The sequence below is a fragment of the Schistocerca gregaria genome, chromosome 11 (assembly GCF_023897955.1).
Source record: "Schistocerca gregaria isolate iqSchGreg1 chromosome 11, iqSchGreg1.2, whole genome shotgun sequence".
Taxonomy (NCBI): domain Eukaryota; kingdom Metazoa; phylum Arthropoda; class Insecta; order Orthoptera; family Acrididae; genus Schistocerca; species Schistocerca gregaria.
Window position 1 is genome coordinate 4,422,450 of NC_064930.1, and position 18,595 is coordinate 4,441,044.

The 18,595-nt window shown below is 49.2% G+C and overlaps 9 non-coding genes across 9 annotated transcripts; all 9 read right to left on the bottom strand.

Annotated features, from left to right (window-relative positions):
* Positions 1 to 2,246: 2,246 nt before the first annotated feature.
* On the bottom strand, positions 2,247 to 2,320 carry Trnat-agu (transfer RNA threonine (anticodon AGU)). The gene has a single exon. It is a non-coding gene; the product is annotated as a tRNA-Thr (tRNA).
* A 4,305-nt stretch (positions 2,321 to 6,625) lies between these two features.
* Positions 6,626 to 6,699, bottom strand: Trnat-agu (transfer RNA threonine (anticodon AGU)). Its single transcript has one exon. It is a non-coding gene; the product is annotated as a tRNA-Thr (tRNA).
* Positions 6,700 to 8,085: 1,386 nt separating this feature from the next.
* On the bottom strand, positions 8,086 to 8,159 carry Trnat-agu (transfer RNA threonine (anticodon AGU)). Its single transcript has one exon. It is a non-coding gene; the product is annotated as a tRNA-Thr (tRNA).
* Positions 8,160 to 11,005: 2,846 nt separating this feature from the next.
* On the bottom strand, positions 11,006 to 11,079 carry Trnat-agu (transfer RNA threonine (anticodon AGU)). The gene has a single exon. It is a non-coding gene; the product is annotated as a tRNA-Thr (tRNA).
* A 1,386-nt stretch (positions 11,080 to 12,465) lies between these two features.
* On the bottom strand, positions 12,466 to 12,539 carry Trnat-agu (transfer RNA threonine (anticodon AGU)). Its single transcript has one exon. It is a non-coding gene; the product is annotated as a tRNA-Thr (tRNA).
* A 1,386-nt stretch (positions 12,540 to 13,925) lies between these two features.
* Positions 13,926 to 13,999, bottom strand: Trnat-agu (transfer RNA threonine (anticodon AGU)). The gene has a single exon. It is a non-coding gene; the product is annotated as a tRNA-Thr (tRNA).
* Positions 14,000 to 15,397: 1,398 nt separating this feature from the next.
* On the bottom strand, positions 15,398 to 15,471 carry Trnat-agu (transfer RNA threonine (anticodon AGU)). The gene has a single exon. It is a non-coding gene; the product is annotated as a tRNA-Thr (tRNA).
* Positions 15,472 to 16,854: 1,383 nt separating this feature from the next.
* Positions 16,855 to 16,928, bottom strand: Trnat-agu (transfer RNA threonine (anticodon AGU)). The gene has a single exon. It is a non-coding gene; the product is annotated as a tRNA-Thr (tRNA).
* Positions 16,929 to 18,314: 1,386 nt separating this feature from the next.
* Positions 18,315 to 18,388, bottom strand: Trnat-agu (transfer RNA threonine (anticodon AGU)). The gene has a single exon. It is a non-coding gene; the product is annotated as a tRNA-Thr (tRNA).
* Between the last annotated feature and the right edge of the window lie 207 nt (positions 18,389 to 18,595).

An 18,595-nucleotide genomic window follows, 5' to 3' on the forward strand; every position in this document is an offset into this window, starting at 1 on the left:
ACCAGAATACAAAGGCGCGGACACGTTCATATACACAAGAGTTCCAAGTAGTTTCGATGCTCTGGTATTACGAATGCAAATTCCGTCTGTTTTGAACGTCTTAAATTGAAAGGGCGGTCACAAATTGGTCCATTTCACTCCTTGTCCACAATCACACAGCACCTGAGGTAACAAGCACATCTCGAGCCCCATTGTGCTCTCCATTGTTCATGCCATCTCAGTGCCTCGCTCTTTGCTACTGTGTAAAACTCTTGTCGTCCAACTGCAAAACACTGGGACACAACAAGTTTCCGTGTCCCCATTGCACTGATCGTACTACGAAACGCTCCCCAAACTTGGCAATCACCCATGCAGATGACTTTTCCGACTTTACACGACGCTCACGCTAGTGACAGCCTTATTTATAGTTCGACGTCGCGCAAAAGCGAATGAGCACATTTCGCCTACGGCTTAGGCAGCTCTTCTAGTGTGGCTGCTCTGTGTCTGCAGGCAGTGAGGGGCTGCAAGCTTCCTGTGTTCGCACCTATATCACCTGTGCTTCCTTGTCAGAGACAGACTATCGCAAAACATACAACTCACTCCATGAATTGATTGCTACGGCATCTGTTATCAGCAGTCACAACCAGCAACACCAGTAGCAGCCGACTGCACGCAAAGAATGGGAACGTGCAGTGGGATTTACGTGAAATCGGCGCAATTGTGGATGCTAATCGTTCGCTTGTATCTGCGTACACACCTCTGCCGGTTGGGAATTATTCCACTTGCATGGCAAGGTGCGGAGGTAGGTGTGTTAAAAATTCTGGAGGCGCTGGGTATCGATCCCAGTACCTCTCGCCCACTAAGCGAGTGCTCTACCATCTGAGCTACGCCCACCCCCCCGATAACTAGTAGTGCTACATACAGTCATATCAACGTCACAGACCCTTGCACTCCCATTATTCCGCAGACAAACACTACTCTCTATGTATCAGTGAGGGTGTCTTTCAGGTTTCGTGCATTCTGTATCGAATCGTAGTTGGCCACAATGAAAGTGGCACGCATAACGTCGAAAATAGAGTTCAGACACCGCTCTGAGTAAGACGAACGTGTTGTCCACCTCTAGACTTCAATGACGTTAAGCCGTGATACCTAAGAGAGATCTGCACTCGATAACATCACGATAACAGCCGGTCCCCACACTTACATCTTGCTCTCTTTATGATAGTATACATCATATCAGTCTGTGACGCTGGTTTTGCAACTTCTTGCGTGCGTTTATGTTCGCCGCGACCAACACTTACCATGCACTGACCACAAAACATGGAGGAGCCGGGGCTTGAACCCGAGACCGTTCACACGCTAAGCGAACGATCTGCCAACTGAGCTACAGCTACACACACGACCAAGCCTGGCTATTCTCCATTCTTTGCGACTCTGATGTGCACGGACACGATGGTTGGTTGGTTTGTAGTGGCGAAGGTACCAGAATACAAAGGCGCGGACACGTTCATATACACAAGAGTTCCAAGTAGTTTCGATGCTCTGGTATTACGAATGCAAATTCCGTCTGTTTTGAACGTCTTAAATTGAAAGGGCGGTCACAAATTGGTCCATTTCACTCCTTGTCCACAATCACACAGCACCTGAGGTAACAAGCACATCTCGAGCCCCATTGTGCTCTCCATTGTTCATGCCAACTCAGTGCCTCGCTCTTTGCTACTGTGTAAAACTCTTGTCGTCCAACTGCAAAACACTGGGACACAACAAGTTTCCGTGTCCCCATTGCACTGATCGTACTACGAAACGCTCCCCAAACTTGGCAATCACCCATGCAGATGACTTTTCCGACTTTACACGACGCTCACGCTAGTGACAGCCTTATTTATAGTTCGACGTCGCGCCAAAGCGAATGAGCACATTTCGCCTACGGCTTAGGCCGCTTTTCTAGTGTGGCTGCTCTGTGTCTGCAGGCAGCGAGGGGCTGCAAGCTTCCTGTGTTCGCACCTATATCACCTGTGATTCCTTGTCAGAGACAGACTATCGCAAAACATACAACTCACTCCATGAATTGATTGCTACGGCATCTGTTATCAGCAGTCACAACCAGCAACACCAGTAGCAGCCGACTGCACGCAAAGAATGGGAACGTGCAGTGGGATTTACGTGAAATCGGCGCAATTGTGGATGCTAATCGTTCGCTTGTATCTGCCGGTTGGGAATTATTCCACTTGCATGGCAAGGTGCGCATGTAGGTGTGTTAAAAATTCTGGAGGCGCTGGGTATCGATCCCAGTACCTCTCGCACACTAAGCGAGCGCTCTACCATCTGAGCTACGCCCACCCCCCGATAACTAGTAGTGCTACATACAGTCATATCAACGTCACAGACCCTTGCACTCCCATTATTCTGCAGACAAACACTACTCTCTATGTATCAGTGAGTGTGTCTTTCAGGTTTCGTGCATTCTGTATCGAAACGTAGTTGGCCACAATGAAAGTGGCACGCATAACGTCGAAAATAGAGTTCAGACACCGCTCTGAGTAAGACGAACGTGTTGTCCACCTCTAGACTTCAATGACGTTAAGCCGTGATACCTAAGAGAGATCTGCACTCGATGACACCACGATAACAGCCGGTCCCCACACTTACATCTTGCTCTCCTTATGACAGTATACATCATATCAGTCTGTGACGCTGGTTTTGCAACTTCTTGCGTGCGTTTATGTTCGCCGCGACCAACACTTACCATGCACTGACCACAAAACATGGAGGAGCCGGGGCTTGAACCCGAGACTGTTCACACGCTAAGCGAACGATCTGCCAACTGAGCTACAGCTACACACACGACCAAACCTGGCTATTCTCCATTCTTTGCGACTCTGATGTGCACGGACACGATGGTTGGTTGGTTTGTAGTGGCGAAGGTACCAGAATACAAAGGCGCGGACACGTTCATATACACAAGAGTTCCAAGTAGTTTCGATGCTCTGGTATTACGAATGCAAATTCCGTCTGTTTTGAACGTCTTAAATTGAAAGGGCGGTCACAAATTGGTCCATTTCACTCCTTGTCCACAATCACACAGCACCTGAGGTAACAAGCACATCTCGAGCCCCATTGTGCTCTCCATTGTTCATGCCAACTCAGTGCCTCGCTCTTTGCTACTGTGTAAAACTCTTGTCGTCCAACTGCAAAACACTGGGACACAACAAGTTTCCGTGTCCCCATTGCACTGATCGTACTACGAAACGCTCCCCAAACTTGGCAATCACCCATGCAGATGACTTTTCCGACTTTACACGACGCTCACGCTAGTGACAGCTTTATTTATAGTTCGACGTCGCGCAAAAGCGAATGAGCACATTTCGCCTACGGCTTAGGCCGCTCTTCTAGTGTGGCTGCTCTGTGTCTGCAGGCAGCGAGGGGCTGCAAGCTTCCTGTGTTCGCACCTATATCACCTGTGCTTCCTTGTCAGAGACAGACTATCGCAAAACATACAACTCACTCCATGAATTGATTGCTACGGCATCTGTTATCAGCAGTCACAACCAGCAACACCAGTAGCAGCCGACTGCACGCAAAGAATGGGAACGTGCAGTGGGATTTACGTGAAATCGGCGCAATTGTGGATGCTAATCGTTCGCTTGTATCTGCGTACACACCTCTGCCGGTTGGGAATTATTCCACTTGCATGGCAAGGTGCGCATGTAGGTGTGTTAAAAATTCTGGAGGCGCTGGGTATCGATCCCAGTAACTCTCGCACACTAAGTGAGCGCTCTACCATCTGAGCTACGCCCACCCCCCCGATAACTAGTAGTGCTACATACAGTCATGTCAACGTCACAGACCCTTGCACTCCCATTATTCCGCAGACAAACACTACTCTCTATGTATCAGTGAGGGTGTCTTTCAGGTTTCGTGCATTCTGTATCGAATCGTAGTTGGCCACAATGAAAGTGGCACGCATAACGTCGAAAATAGAGTTCAGACACCGCTCTGAGTAAGACGAACGTGTTGTCCACCTCTAGACTTCAATGACGTTAAGCCGTGATACCTAAGAGAGATCTGCACTCGATAACACCACGATAACAGCCGGTCCCCACACTTACATCTTGCTCTCCTTATGACAGTATACATCATATCAGTCTGTGACGCTGGTTTTGCAACTTCTTGCGTGCGTTTATGTTCGCCGCGACCAACACTTACCATGCACTGACCACAAAACATGGAGGAGCCGGGGCTTGAACCCGAGACCGTTCACACGCTAAGCGAACGATCTGCCAACTGAGCTACAGCTACGCACACGACCAAGCATGGCTATTCTCCATTCTTTGCGACTCTGATGTGCACGGACACGATGGTTGGTTGGTTTGTAGTGGCGAAGGTACCAGAATACAAAGGCGCGGACACGTTCATATACACAAGAGTTCCAAGTAGTTTCGATGCTCTGGTATTACGAATGCAAATTCCGTCTGTTTTGAACGTCTTAAATTGAAAGGGCGGTCACAAATTGGTCCATTTCACTCCTTGTCCACAACCACACAGCACCTGAGGTAACAAGCACATCTCGAGCCCCATTGTGCTCTCCATTGTTCATGCCAACTCAGTGCCTCGCTCTTTGCTACTGTGTAAAACTCTTGTCGTCCAACTGCAAAACACTGGGACACAACAAGTTTCCGTGTCCCCATTGCACTGATCGTACTACGAAACGCTCCCCAAACTTGGCAATCACCCATGCAGATGACTTTTCCGACTTTACACGACGCTCACGCTAGTGACAGCCTTATTTATAGTTCGACGTCGCGCCAAAGCGAATGAGCACATTTCGCCTACGGCTTAGGCCGCTTTTCTGGTGTGGCTGCTCTGTGTCTGCAGGCAGCGAGGGGCTGCAAGCTTCCTGTGTTCGCACCTATATCACCTGTGCTTCCTTGTCAGAGACAGACTATCGCAAAACATACAACTCACTCCATGAATTGATTGCTACGGCATCTGTTATCAGCAGTCACAACCAGCAACACCAGTAGCAGCCGACTGCACGCAAAGAATGGGAACGTGCAGTGGGATTTACGTGAAATCGGCGCAATTGTGGATGCTAATCGTTCGCTTGTATCTGCCTACACACCTCTGCCGGTTGGGAATTATTCCACTTGCATGGCAAGGTGCGGAGGTAGGTGTGTTAAAAATTCTGGAGGCGCTGGGTATCGATCCCAGTACCTCTCGCCCACTAAGCGAGCGCTCTACCATCTGAGCTACGCCCACCCCCCCGATAACTAGTAGTGCTACATACAGTCATGTCAACGTCACAGACCCTTGCACTCCCATTATTCCGCAGACAAACACTACTCTCTATGTATCAGTGAGGGTGTCTTTCAGGTTTCGTGCATTCTGTATCGAATCGTAGTTGGCCACAATGAAAGTGGCACGCATAACGTCGAAAATAGAGTTCAGACACCGCTCTGAGTAAGACGAACGTGTTGTCCACCTCTAGACTTCAATGACGTTAAGCCGTGATACCTAAGAGAGATCTGCACTCGATAACATCACGATAACAGCCGGTCCCCACACTTACATCTTGCTCTCCTTATGATAGTATACATCATATCAGTCTGTGACGCTGGTTTTGCAACTTCTTGCGTGCGTTTATGTTCGCCGCGACCAACACTTACCATGCACTGACCACAAAACATGGAGGAGCCGGGGCTTGAACCCGAGACCGTTCACACGCTAAGCGAACGATCTGCCAACTGAGCTACAGCTACACACACGACCAAGCCTGGCTATTCTCCATTCTTTGCGACTCTGATGTGCACGGACACGATGGTTGGTTGGTTTGTAGTGGCGAAGGTACCAGAATACAAAGGCGCGGACACGTTCATATACACAAGAGTTCCAAGTAGTTTCGATGCTCTGGTATTACGAATGCAAATTCCGTCTGTTTTGAACGTCTTAAATTGAAAGGGCGGTCACAAATTGGTCCATTTCACTCCTTGTCCACAATCACACAGCACCTGAGGTAACAAGCACATCTCGAGCCCCATTGTGCTCTCCATTGTTCATGCCAACTCAGTGCCTCGCTCTTTGCTACTGTGTAAAACTCTTGTCGTCCAACTGCAAAACACTGGGACACAACAAGTTTCCGTGTCCCCATTGCACTGATCGTACTACGAAACGCTCCCCAAACTTGGCAATCACCCATGCAGATGACTTTTCCGACTTTACACGACGCTCACGCTAGTGACAGCCTTATTTATAGTTCGACGTCGCGCCAAAGCGAATGAGCACATTTCGCCTACGGCTTAGGCCGCTTTTCTAGTGTGGCTGCTCTGTGTCTGCAGGCAGCGAGGGGCTGCAAGCTTCCTGTGTTCGCACCTATATCACCTGTGCTTCCTTGTCAGAGACAGACTATCGCAAAACATACAACTCACTCCATGAATTGATTGCTACGGCATCTGTTATCAGCAGTCACAACCAGCAACACCAGTAGCAGCCGACTGCACGCAAAGAATGGGAACGTGCAGTGGGATTTACGTGAAATCGGCGCAATTGTGGATGCTAATCGTTCGCTTGTATCTGCGTACACACCTCTGCCGGTTGGGAATTATTCCACTTGCATGGCAAGGTGCGCATGTAGGTGTGTTAAAAATTCTGGAGGCGCTGGGTATCGATCCCAGTACCTCTCGCACACTAAGCGAGCGCTCTACCATCTGAGCTACGCCCACCCCCCCGATAACTAGTAGTGCTACATACAGTCATGTCAACGTCACAGACCCTTGCACTCCCATTATTCCGCAGACAAACACTACTCTCTATGTATCAGTGAGGGTGTCTTTCAGGTTTCGTGCATTCTGTATCGAATCGTAGTTGGCCACAATGAAAGTGGCACGCATAACGTCGAAAATAGAGTTCAGACACCGCTCTGAGTAAGACGAACGTGTTGTCCACCTCTAGACTTCAATGACGTTAAGCCGTGATACCTAAGAGAGATCTGCACTCGATAACACCACGATAACAGCCGGTCCCCACACTTACATCTTGCTCTCCTTATGACAGTATACATCATATCAGTCTGTGACGCTGGTTTTGCAACTTCTTGCGTGCGTTTATGTTCGCCGCGACCAACACTTACCATGCACTGACCACAAAACATGGAGGAGCCGGGGCTTGAACCCGAGACCGTTCACACGCTAAGCGAACGATCTGCCAACTGAGCTACAGCTACACACACGACCAAGCCTGGCTATTCTCCATTCTTTGCGACTCTGATGTGCACGGACACGATGGTTGGTTGGTTTGTAGTGGCGAAGGTACCAGAATACAAAGGCGCGGACACGTTCATATACACAAGAGTTCCAAGTAGTTTCGATGCTCTGGTATTACGAATGCAAATTCCGTCTGTTTTGAACGTCTTAAATTGAAAGGGCGGTCACAAATTGGTCCATTTCACTCCTTGTCCACAATCACACAGCACCTGAGGTAACAAGCACATCTCGAGCCCCATTGTGCTCTCCATTGTTCATGCCAACTCAGTGCCTCGCTCTTTGCTACTGTGTAAAACTCTTGTCGTCCAACTGCAAAACACTGGGACACAACAAGTTTCCGTGTCCCCATTGCACTGATCGTACTACGAAACGCTCCCCAAACTTGGCAATCACCCATGCAGATGACTTTTCCGACTTTACACGACGCTCACGCTAGTGACAGCCTTATTTATAGTTCGACGTCGCGCCAAAGCGAATGAGCACATTTCGCCTACGGCTTAGGCCGCTTTTCTGGTGTGGCTGCTCTGTGTCTGCAGGCAGCGAGGGGCTGCAAGCTTCCTGTGTTCACACCTATATCACCTGTGCTTCCTTGTCAGAGACAGACTATCGCAAAACATACAACTCACTCCATGAATTGATTGGTACGGCATCTGTTATCAGCAGTCACAACCAGCAACACCAGTAGCAGCCGACTGCACGCAAAGAATGGGAACGTGCAGTGGGATTTACGTGAAATCGGCGCAATTGTGGATGCTAATCGTTCGCTTGTATCTGCGTACACACCTCTGCCGGTTGGGAATTATTCCACTTGCATGGCAAGGTGCGCATGTAGGTGTGTTAAAAATTCTGGAGGCGCTGGGTATCGATCCCAGTACCTCTCGCACACTAAGCGAGCGCTCTACCATCTGAGCTACGCCCACCCCCCCGATAACTAGTAGTGCTACATACAGTCATGTCAACGTCACAGACCCTTGCACTCCCATTATTCCGCAGACAAACACTACTCTCTATGTATCAGTGAGGGTGTCTTTCAGGTTTCGTGCATTCTGTATCGAATCGTAGTTGGCCACAATGAAAGTGGCACGCATAACGTCGAAAATAGAGTTCAGACACCGCTCTGAGTAAGACGAACGTGTTGTCCACCTCTAGACTTCAATGACGTTAAGCCGTGATACCTAAGAGAGATCTGCACTCGATAACACCACGATAACAGCCGGTCCCCACACTTACATCTTGCTCTCCTTATGACAGTATACATCATATCAGTCTGTGACGCTGGTTTTGCAACTTCTTGCGTGCGTTTATGTTCGCCGCGACCAACACTTACCATGCACTGACCACAAAACATGGAGGAGCCGGGGCTTGAACCCGAGACCGTTCACACGCTAAGCGAACGATCTGCCAACTGAGCTACAGCTACACACACGACCAAGCCTGGCTATTCTCCATTCTTTGCGACTCTGATGTGCACGGACACGATGGTTGGTTGGTTTGTAGTGGCGAATGTACCAGAATACAAAGGCGCGGACACGTTCATATACACAAGAGTTCCAAGTAGTTTCGATGCTCTGGTATTACGAATGCAAATTCCGTCTGTTTTGAACGTCTTAAATTGAAAGGGCGGTCACAAATTGGTCCATTTCACTCCTTGTCCACAATCACACAGCACCTGAGGTAACAAGCACATCTCGAGCCCCATTGTGCTCTCCATTGTTCATGCCAACTCAGTGCCTCGCTCTTTGCTACTGTGTAAAACTCTTGTCGTCCAACTGCAAAACACTGGGACACAACAAGTTTCCGTGTCCCCATTGCACTGATCGTACTACGAAACGCTCCCCAAACTTGGCAATCACCCATGCAGATGACTTTTCCGACTTTACACGACGCTCACGCTAGTGACAGCCTTATTTATAGTTCGACGTCGCGCCAAAGCGAATGAGCACATTTCGCCTACGGCTTAGGCCGCTTTTCTAGTGTGGCTGCTCTGTGTCTGCAGGCAGCGAGGGGCTGCAAGCTTCCTGTGTTCGCACCTATATCACCTGTGGTTCCTTGTCAGAGACAGACTATCGCAAAACATACAACTCACTCCATGAATTGATTGCTACGGCATCTGTTATCAGCAGTCACAACCAGCAACACCAGTAGCAGCCGACTGCACGCAAAGAATGGGAACGTGCAGTGGGATTTACGTGAAATCGGCGCAATTGTGGATGCTAATCGTTCGCTTGTATCTGCGTACACACCTCTGCCGGTTGGGAATTATTCCACTTGCATGGCAAGGTGCGCATGTAGGTGTGTTAAAAATTCTGGAGGCGCTGGGTATCGATCCCAGTAACTCTCGCACACTAAGTGAGCGCTCTACCATCTGAGCTACGCCCACCCCCCCGATAACTAGTAGTGCTACATACAGTCATGTCAACGTCACAGACCCTTGCACTCCCATTATTCCGCAGACAAACACTACTCTCTATGTATCAGTGAGGGTGTCTTTCAGGTTTCGTGCATTCTGTATCGAATCGTAGTTGGCCACGATGAAAGTGGCACGCATAACGTCGAAAATAGAGTTCAGACACCGCTCTGAGTAAGACGAACGTGTTGTCCACCTCTAGACTTCAATGACGTTAAGCCGTGATACCTAAGAGAGATCTGCACTCGATAACACCACGATAACAGCCGGTCCCCACACTTACATCTTGCTCTCCTTATGACAGTATACATCATATCAGTCTGTGACGCTGGTTTTGCAACTTCTTGCGTGCGTTTATGTTCGCCGCGACCAACACTTACCATGCACTGACCACAAAACATGGAGGAGCCGGGGCTTGAACCCGAGACCGTTCACACGCTAAGCGAACGATCTGCCAACTGAGCTACAGCTACACACACGACCAAGCCTGGCTATTCTCCATTCTTTGCGACTCTGATGTGCACGGACACGATGGTTGGTTGGTTTGTAGTGGCGAAGGTACCAGAATACAAAGGCGCGGACACGTTCATATACACAAGAGTTCCAAGTAGTTTCGATGCTCTGGTATTACGAATGCAAATTCCGTCTGTTTTGAACGTCTTAAATTGAAAGGGCGGTCACAAATTGGTCCATTTCACTCCTTGTCCACAATCACACAGCACCTGAGGTAACAAGCACATCTCGAGCCCCATTGTGCTCTCCATTGTTCATGCCAACTCAGTGCCTCGCTCTTTGCTACTGTGTAAAACTCTTGTCGTCCAACTGCAAAACACTGGGACACAACAAGTTTCCGTGTCCCCATTGCACTGATCGTACTACGAAACGCTCCCCAAACTTGGCAATCACCCATGCAGATGACTTTTCCGACTTTACACGACGCTCACGCTAGTGACAGCCTTATTTATAGTTCGACGTCGCGCCAAAGCGAATGAGCACATTTCGCCTACGGCTTAGGCCGCTTTTCTGGTGTGGCTGCTCTGTGTCTGCAGGCAGCGAGGGGCTGCAAGCTTCCTGTGTTCACACCTATATCACCTGTGCTTCCTTGTCAGAGACAGACTATCGCAAAACATACAACTCACTCCATGAATTGATTGCTACGGCATCTGTTATCAGCAGTCACAACCAGCAACACCAGTAGCAGCCGACTGCACGCAAAGAATGGGAACGTGCAGTGGGATTTACGTGAAATCGGCGCAATTGTGGATGCTAATCGTTCGCTTGTATCTGCGTACACACCTCTGCCGGTTGGGAATTATTCCACTTGCATGGCAAGGTGCGCATGTAGGTGTGTTAAAAATTCTGGAGGCGCTGGGTATCGATCCCAGTACCTCTCGCACACTAAGCGAGCGCTCTACCATCTGAGCTACGCCCACCTCCCCGATAACTGGTAGTGCTACATACAGTCATGTCAACGTCACAGACCCTTGCACTCCCATTATTCCGCAGACAAACACTACTCTCTATGTATCAGTGAGGGTGTCTTTCAGGTTTCGTGCATTCTGTATCGAATCGTAGTTGGCCACAATGAAAGTGGCACGCATAACGTCGAAAATAGAGTTCAGACACCGCTCTGAGTAAGACGAACGTGTTGTCCACCTCTAGACTTCAATGACGTTAAGCCGTGATACCTAAGAGAGATCTGCACTCGATAACACCACGATAACAGCCGGTCCCCACACTTACATCTTGCTCTCCTTATGACAGTATACATCATATCAGTCTGTGACGCTGGTTTTGCAACTTCTTGCGTGCGTTTATGTTCGCCGCGACCAACACTTACCATGCACTGACCACAAAACATGGAGGAGCCGGGGCTTGAACCCGAGACCGTTCACACGCTAAGCGAACGATCTGCCAACTGAGCTACAGCTACACACACGACCAAGCCTGGCTATTCTCCATTCTTTGCGACTCTGATGTGCACGGACACGATGGTTGGTTGGTTTGTAGTGGCGAATGTACCAGAATACAAAGGCGCGGACACGTTCATATACACAAGAGTTCCAAGTAGTTTCGATGCTCTGGTATTACGAATGCAAATTCCGTCTGTTTTGAACGTCTTAAATTGAAAGGGCGGTCACAAATTGGTCCATTTCACTCCTTGTCCACAATCACACAGCACCTGAGGTAACAAGCACATCTCGAGCCCCATTGTGCTCTCCATTGTTCATGCCAACTCAGTGCCTCGCTCTTTGCTACTGTGTAAAACTCTTGTCGTCCAACTGCAAAACACTGGGACACAACAAGTTTCCGTGTCCCCATTGCACTGATCGTACTACGAAACGCTCCCCAAACTTGGCAATCACCCATGCAGATGACTTTTCCGACTTTACACGACGCTCACGCTAGTGACAGCCTTATTTATAGTTCGACGTCGCGCCAAAGCGAATGAGCACATTTCGCCTACGGCTTAGGCCGCTTTTCTAGTGTGGCTGCTCTGTGTCTGCAGGCAGCGAGGGGCTGCAAGCTTCCTGTGTTCGCACCTATATCACCTGTGGTTCCTTGTCAGAGACAGACTATCGCAAAACATACAACTCACTCCATGAATTGATTGCTACGGCATCTGTTATCAGCAGTCACAACCAGCAACACCAGTAGCAGCCGACTGCACGCAAAGAATGGGAACGTGCAGTGGGATTTACGTGAAATCGGCGCAATTGTGGATGCTAATCGTTCGCTTGTATCTGCGTACACACCTCTGCCGGTTGGGAATTATTCCACTTGCATGGCAAGGTGCGCATGTAGGTGTGTTAAAAATTCTGGAGGCGCTGGGTATCGATCCCAGTACCTCTCGCACACTAAGCGAGCGCTCTACCATCTGAGCTACGCCCACCCCCCCGATAACTAGTAGTGCTACATACAGTCATGTCAACGTCACAGACCCTTGCACTCCCATTATTCCGCAGACAAACACTACTCTCTATGTATCAGTGAGGGTGTCTTTCAGGTTTCGTGCATTCTGTATCGAATCGTAGTTGGCCACAATGAAAGTGGCACGCATAACGTCGAAAATAGAGTTCAGACACCGCTCTGAGTAAGACGAACGTGTTGTCCACCTCTAGACTTCAATGACGTTAAGCCGTGATACCTAAGAGAGATCTGCACTCGATAACACCACGATAACAGCCGGTCCCCACACTTACATCTTGCTCTCCTTATGACAGTATACATCATATCAGTCTGTGACGCTGGTTTTGCAACTTCTTGCGTGCGTTTATGTTCGCCGCGACCAACACTTACCATGCACTGACCACAAAACATGGAGGAGCCGGGGCTTGAACCCGAGACCGTTCACACGCTAAGCGAACGATCTGCCAACTGAGCTACAGCTACACACACGACCAAGCCTGGCTATTCTCCATTCTTTGCGACTCTGATGTGCACGGACACGATGGTTGGTTGGTTTGTAGTGGCGAAGGTACCAGAATACAAAGGCGCGGACACGTTCATATACACAAGAGTTCCAAGTAGTTTCGATGCTCTGGTATTACGAATGCAAATTCCGTCTGTTTTGAACGTCTTAAATTGAAAGGGCGGTCACAAATTGGTCCATTTCACTCCTTGTCCACAATCACACAGCACCTGAGGTAACAAGCACATCTCGAGCCCCATTGTGCTCTCCATTGTTCATGCCAACTCAGTGCCTCGCTCTTTGCTACTGTGTAAAACTCTTGTCGTCCAACTGCAAAACACTGGGACACAACAAGTTTCCGTGTCCCCATTGCACTGATCGTACTACGAAACGCTCCCCAAACTTGGCAATCACCCATGCAGATGACTTTTCCGACTTTACACGACGCTCACGCTAGTGACAGCCTTATTTATAGTTCGACGTCGCGCCAAAGCGAATGAGCACATTTCGCCTACGGCTTAGGCCGCTTTTCTAGTGTGGCTGCTCTGTGTCTGCAGGCAGCGAGGGGCTGCAAGCTTCCTGTGTTCGCACCTATATCACCTGTGCTTCCTTGTCAGAGACAGACTATCGCAAAACATACAACTCACTCCATGAATTGATTGCTACGGCATCTGTTATCAGCAGTCACAACCAGCAACACCAGTAGCAGCCGACTGCACGCAAAGAATGGGAACGTGCAGTGGGATTTACGTGAAATCGGCGCAATTGTGGATGCTAATCGTTCGCTTGTATCTGCGTACACACCTCTGCCGGTTGGGAATTATTCCACTTGCATGGCAAGGTGCGCATGTAGGTGTGTTAAAAATTCTGGAGGCGCTGGGTATCGATCCCAGTACCTCTCGCACACTAAGCGAGCGCTCTACCATCTGAGCTACGCCCTCCCCCCCCCCCCCCCCCCCGATAACTAGTAGTGCTACATACAGTCATGTCAACGTCACAGACCCTTGCACTCCCATTATTCCGCAGACAAACACTACTCTCTATGTATCAGTGAGGGTGTCTTTCAGGTTTCGTGCATTCTGTATCGAATCGTAGTTGGCCACAATGAAAGTGGCACGCATAACGTCGAAAATAGAGTTCAGACACCGCTCTGAGTAAGACGAACGTGTTGTCCACCTCTAGACTTCAATGACGTTAAGCCGTGATACCTAAGAGAGATCTGCACTCGATAACACCACGATAACAGCCGGTCCCCACACTTACATCTTGCTCTCCTTATGACAGTATACATCATATCAGTCTGTGACGCTGGTTTTGCAACTTCTTGCGTGCGTTTATGTTCGCCGCGACCAACACTTACCATGCACTGACCACAAAACATGGAGGAGCCGGGGCTTGAACCCGAGACCGTTCACACGCTAAGCGAACGATCTGCCAACTGAGCTACAGCTACACACACGACCAAGCCTGGCTATTCTCCATTCTTTGCGACTCTGATGTGCACGGACACGATGGTTGGTTGGTTTGTAGTGGCGAAGGTACCAGAATACAAAGGCGCGGACACGTTCATATACACAAGAGTTCCAAGTAGTTTCGATGCTCTGGTATTACGAATGCAAATTCCGTCTGTTTTGAACGTCTTAAATTGAAAGGGCGGTCACAAATTGGTCCATTTCACTCCTTGTCCACAATCACACAGCACCTGAGGTAACAAGCACATCTCGAGCCCCATTGTGCTCTCCATTGTTCATGCCAACTCAGTGCCTCGCTCTTTGCTACTGTGTAAAACTCTTGTCGTCCAACTGCAAAACACTGGGACACAACAAGTTTCCGTGTCCCCATTGCACTGATCGTACTACGAAACGCTCCCCAAACTTGGCAATCACCCATGCAGATGACTTTTCCGACTTTACACGACGCTCACGCTAGTGACAGCCTTATTTGTAGTTCGACGTCGCGCCAAAGCGAATGAGCACATTTCGCCTACGGCTTAGGCCGCTTTTCTAGTGTGGCTGCTCTGTGTCTGCAGGCAGCGAGGGGCTGCAAGCTTCCTGTGTTCGCACCTATATCACCTGTGCTTCCTTGTCAGAGACAGACTATCGCAAAACATACAACTCACTCCATGAATTGATTGCTACGGCATCTGTTATCAGCAGTCACAACCAGCAACACCAGTAGCAGCCGACTGCACGCAAAGAATGGGAACGTGCAGTGGGATTTACGTGAAATCGGCGCAATTGTGGATGCTAATCGTTCGCTTGTATCTGCGTACACACCTCTGCCGGTTGGGAATTATTCCACTTGCATGGCAAGGTGCGCATGTAGGTGTGTTAAAAATTCTGGAGGCGCTGGGTATCGATCCCAGTACCTCTCGCACACTAAGCGAGCGCTCTACCATCTGAGCTACGCCCACCCCCCCGATAACTAGTAGTGCTACATACAGTCATGTCAACGTCACAGACCCTTGCACTCCCATTATTCCGCAGACAAACACTACTCTCTATGTATCAGTGAGGGTGTCTTTCAGGTTTCGTGCATTCTGTATCGAATCGTAGTTGGCCACAATGAAAGTGGCACGCATAACGTCGAAAATAGAGTTCAGACACCGCTCTGAGTAAGACGAACGTGTTGTCCACCTCTAGACTTCAATGACGTTAAGCCGTGATACCTAAGAGAGATCTGCACTCGATAACACCACGATAACAGCCGGTCCCCACACTTACATCTTGCTCTCCTTATGACAGTATACATCATATCAGTCTGTGACGCTGGTTTTGCAACTTCTTGCGTGCGTTTATGTTCGCCGCGACCAACACTTACCATGCACTGACCACAAAACATGGAGGAGCCGGGGCTTGAACCCGAGACCGTTCACACGCTAAGCGAACGATCTGCCAACTGAGCTACAGCTACACACACGACCAAGCCTGGCTATTCTCCATTCTTTGCGACTCTGATGTGCACGGACACGATGGTTGGTTGGTTTGTAGTGGCGAATGTACCAGAATACAAAGGCGCGGACACGTTCATATACACAAGAGTTCCAAGTAGTTTCGATGCTCTGGTATTACGAATGCAAATTCCGTCTGTTTTGAACGTCTTAAATTGAAAGGGCGGTCACAAATTGGTCCATTTCACTCCTTGTCCACAATCACACAGCACCTGAGGTAACAAGCACATCTCGAGCCCCATTGTGCTCTCCATTGTTCATGCCAACTCAGTGCCTCGCTCTTTGCTACTGTGTAAAACTCTTGTCGTCCAACTGCAAAACACTGGGACACAACAAGTTTCCGTGTCCCCATTGCACTGATCGTACTACGAAACGCTCCCCAAACTTGGCAATCACCCATGCAGATGACTTTTCCGACTTTACACGACGCTCACGCAACGCTCACGCTAGTGACAGCCTTATTTATAGTTCGACGTCGTGCCAAAGCGAATGAGCACATTTCGCCTACGGCTTAGGCCGCTTTTCTAGTGTGGCTGCTCTGTGTCTGCAGGCAGCGAGGGGCTGCAAGCTTCCTGTGTTCGCACCTATATCACCTGTGGTTCCTTGTCAGAGACAGACTATCGCAAAACATACAACTCACTCCATGAATTGATTGCTACGGCATCTGTTATCAGCAGTCACAACGAGCAACACCAGTAGCAGCCGACTGCACGCAAAGAATGGGAACGTGCAGTGGGATTTACGTGAAATCGGCGCAATTGTGGATGCTAATCGTTCGCTTGTATCTGCCGGTTGGGAATTATTCCACTTGCATGGCAAGGTGCGCATGTAGGTGTGTTAAAAATTCTGGAGGCGCTGGGTATCGATCCCAGTACCTCTCGCACACTAAGCGAGCGCTCTACCATCTGAGCTACGCCCACCCCCCCGATAACTAGTAGTGCTACATACAGTCATGTCAACGTCACAGACCCTTGCACTCCCATTATTCCGCAGACAAACACTACTCTCTATGTATCAGTGAGGGTGTCTTTCAGGTTTCGTGCATTCTGTATCGAATCGTAGTTGGCCACAATGAAAGTGGCACGCATAACGTCGAAAATAGAGTTCAGACACCGCTCTGAGTAAGACGAACGTGTTGTCCACCTCTAGACTTCAATGACGTTAAGCCGTGATACCTAAGAGAGATCTGCACTCGATAACACCACGATAACAGCCGGTCCCCACACTTACATCTTGCTCTCCTTATGACAGTATACATCATATCAGTCTGTGACGCTGGTTTTGCAACTTCTTGCGTGCGTTTATGTTCGCCGCGACCAACACTTACCATGCACTGACCACAAAACATGGAGGAGCCGGGGCTTGAACCCGAGACTGTTCACACGCTAAGCGAACGATCTGCCAACTGAGCTACAGCTACACACACGACCAAGCCTGGCTATTCTCCATTCTTTGCGACTCTGATGTGCACGGACACGATGGTTGGTTGGTTTGTAGTGGCGAAGGTACCAGAATACAAAGGCGCGGACACGTTCATATACACAAGAGTTCCAAGTAGTTTCGATGCTCTGGTATTACGAATGCAAATTCCGTCTGTTTTGAACGTCTTAAATTGAAAGGGCGGTCACAAATTGGTCCATTTCACTCCTTGTCCACAATCACACAGCACCTGAGGTAACAAGCACATCTCGAGCCCCATTGTGCTCTCCATTGTTCATGCCAACTCAGTGCCTCGCTCTTTGCTACTGTGTAAAACTCTTGTCGTCCAACTGCAAAACACTGGGACACAACAAGTTTCCGTGTCCCCATTGCACTGATCGTACTACGAAACGCTCCCCAAACTTGGCAATCACCCATGCAGATGACTTTTCCGACTTTACACGACGCTCACGCTAGTGACAGCCTTATTTATAGTTCGACGTCGCGCCAAAGCGAATGAGCACATTTCGCCTACGGCTTAGGCCGCTTTTCTAGTGTGGCTGCTCTGTGTCTGCAGGCAGCGAGGGGCTGCAAGCTTCCTGTGTTCGCACCTATATCACCTGTGCTTCCTTGTCAGAGAAAGACTATCGCAAAACATACAACTCACTCCATGAATTGATTGCTACGGCATCTGTTATCAGCAGTCACAACCAGCAACACCAGTAGCAGCCGACTGCACGCAAAGAATGGGAACGTGCAGTGGGATTTACGTGAAATCGGCGCAATTGTGGATGCTAATCGTTCGCTTGTATCTGCGTACACACCTCTGCCGGTTGGGAATTATTCCACTTGCATGGCAAGGTGCGCATGTAGGTCTGTTAAAAATTCTGGAGGCGCTGGGTATCGATCCCAGTACCTCTCGCACACTAAGCGAGCGCTCTACCATCTGAGCTACGCCCACCCCCCCGATAACTAGTAGTGCTACATACAGTCATGTCAACGTCACAGACCCTTGCACTCCCATTATTCCGCAGACAAACACTACTCTCTATGTATCAGTGAGGGTGTCTTTCAGGTTTCGTGCATTCTGTATCGAATCGTAGTTGGCCACAATGAAAGTGGCACGCATAACGTCGAAAATAGAGTTCAGACACCGCTCTGAGTAAGAC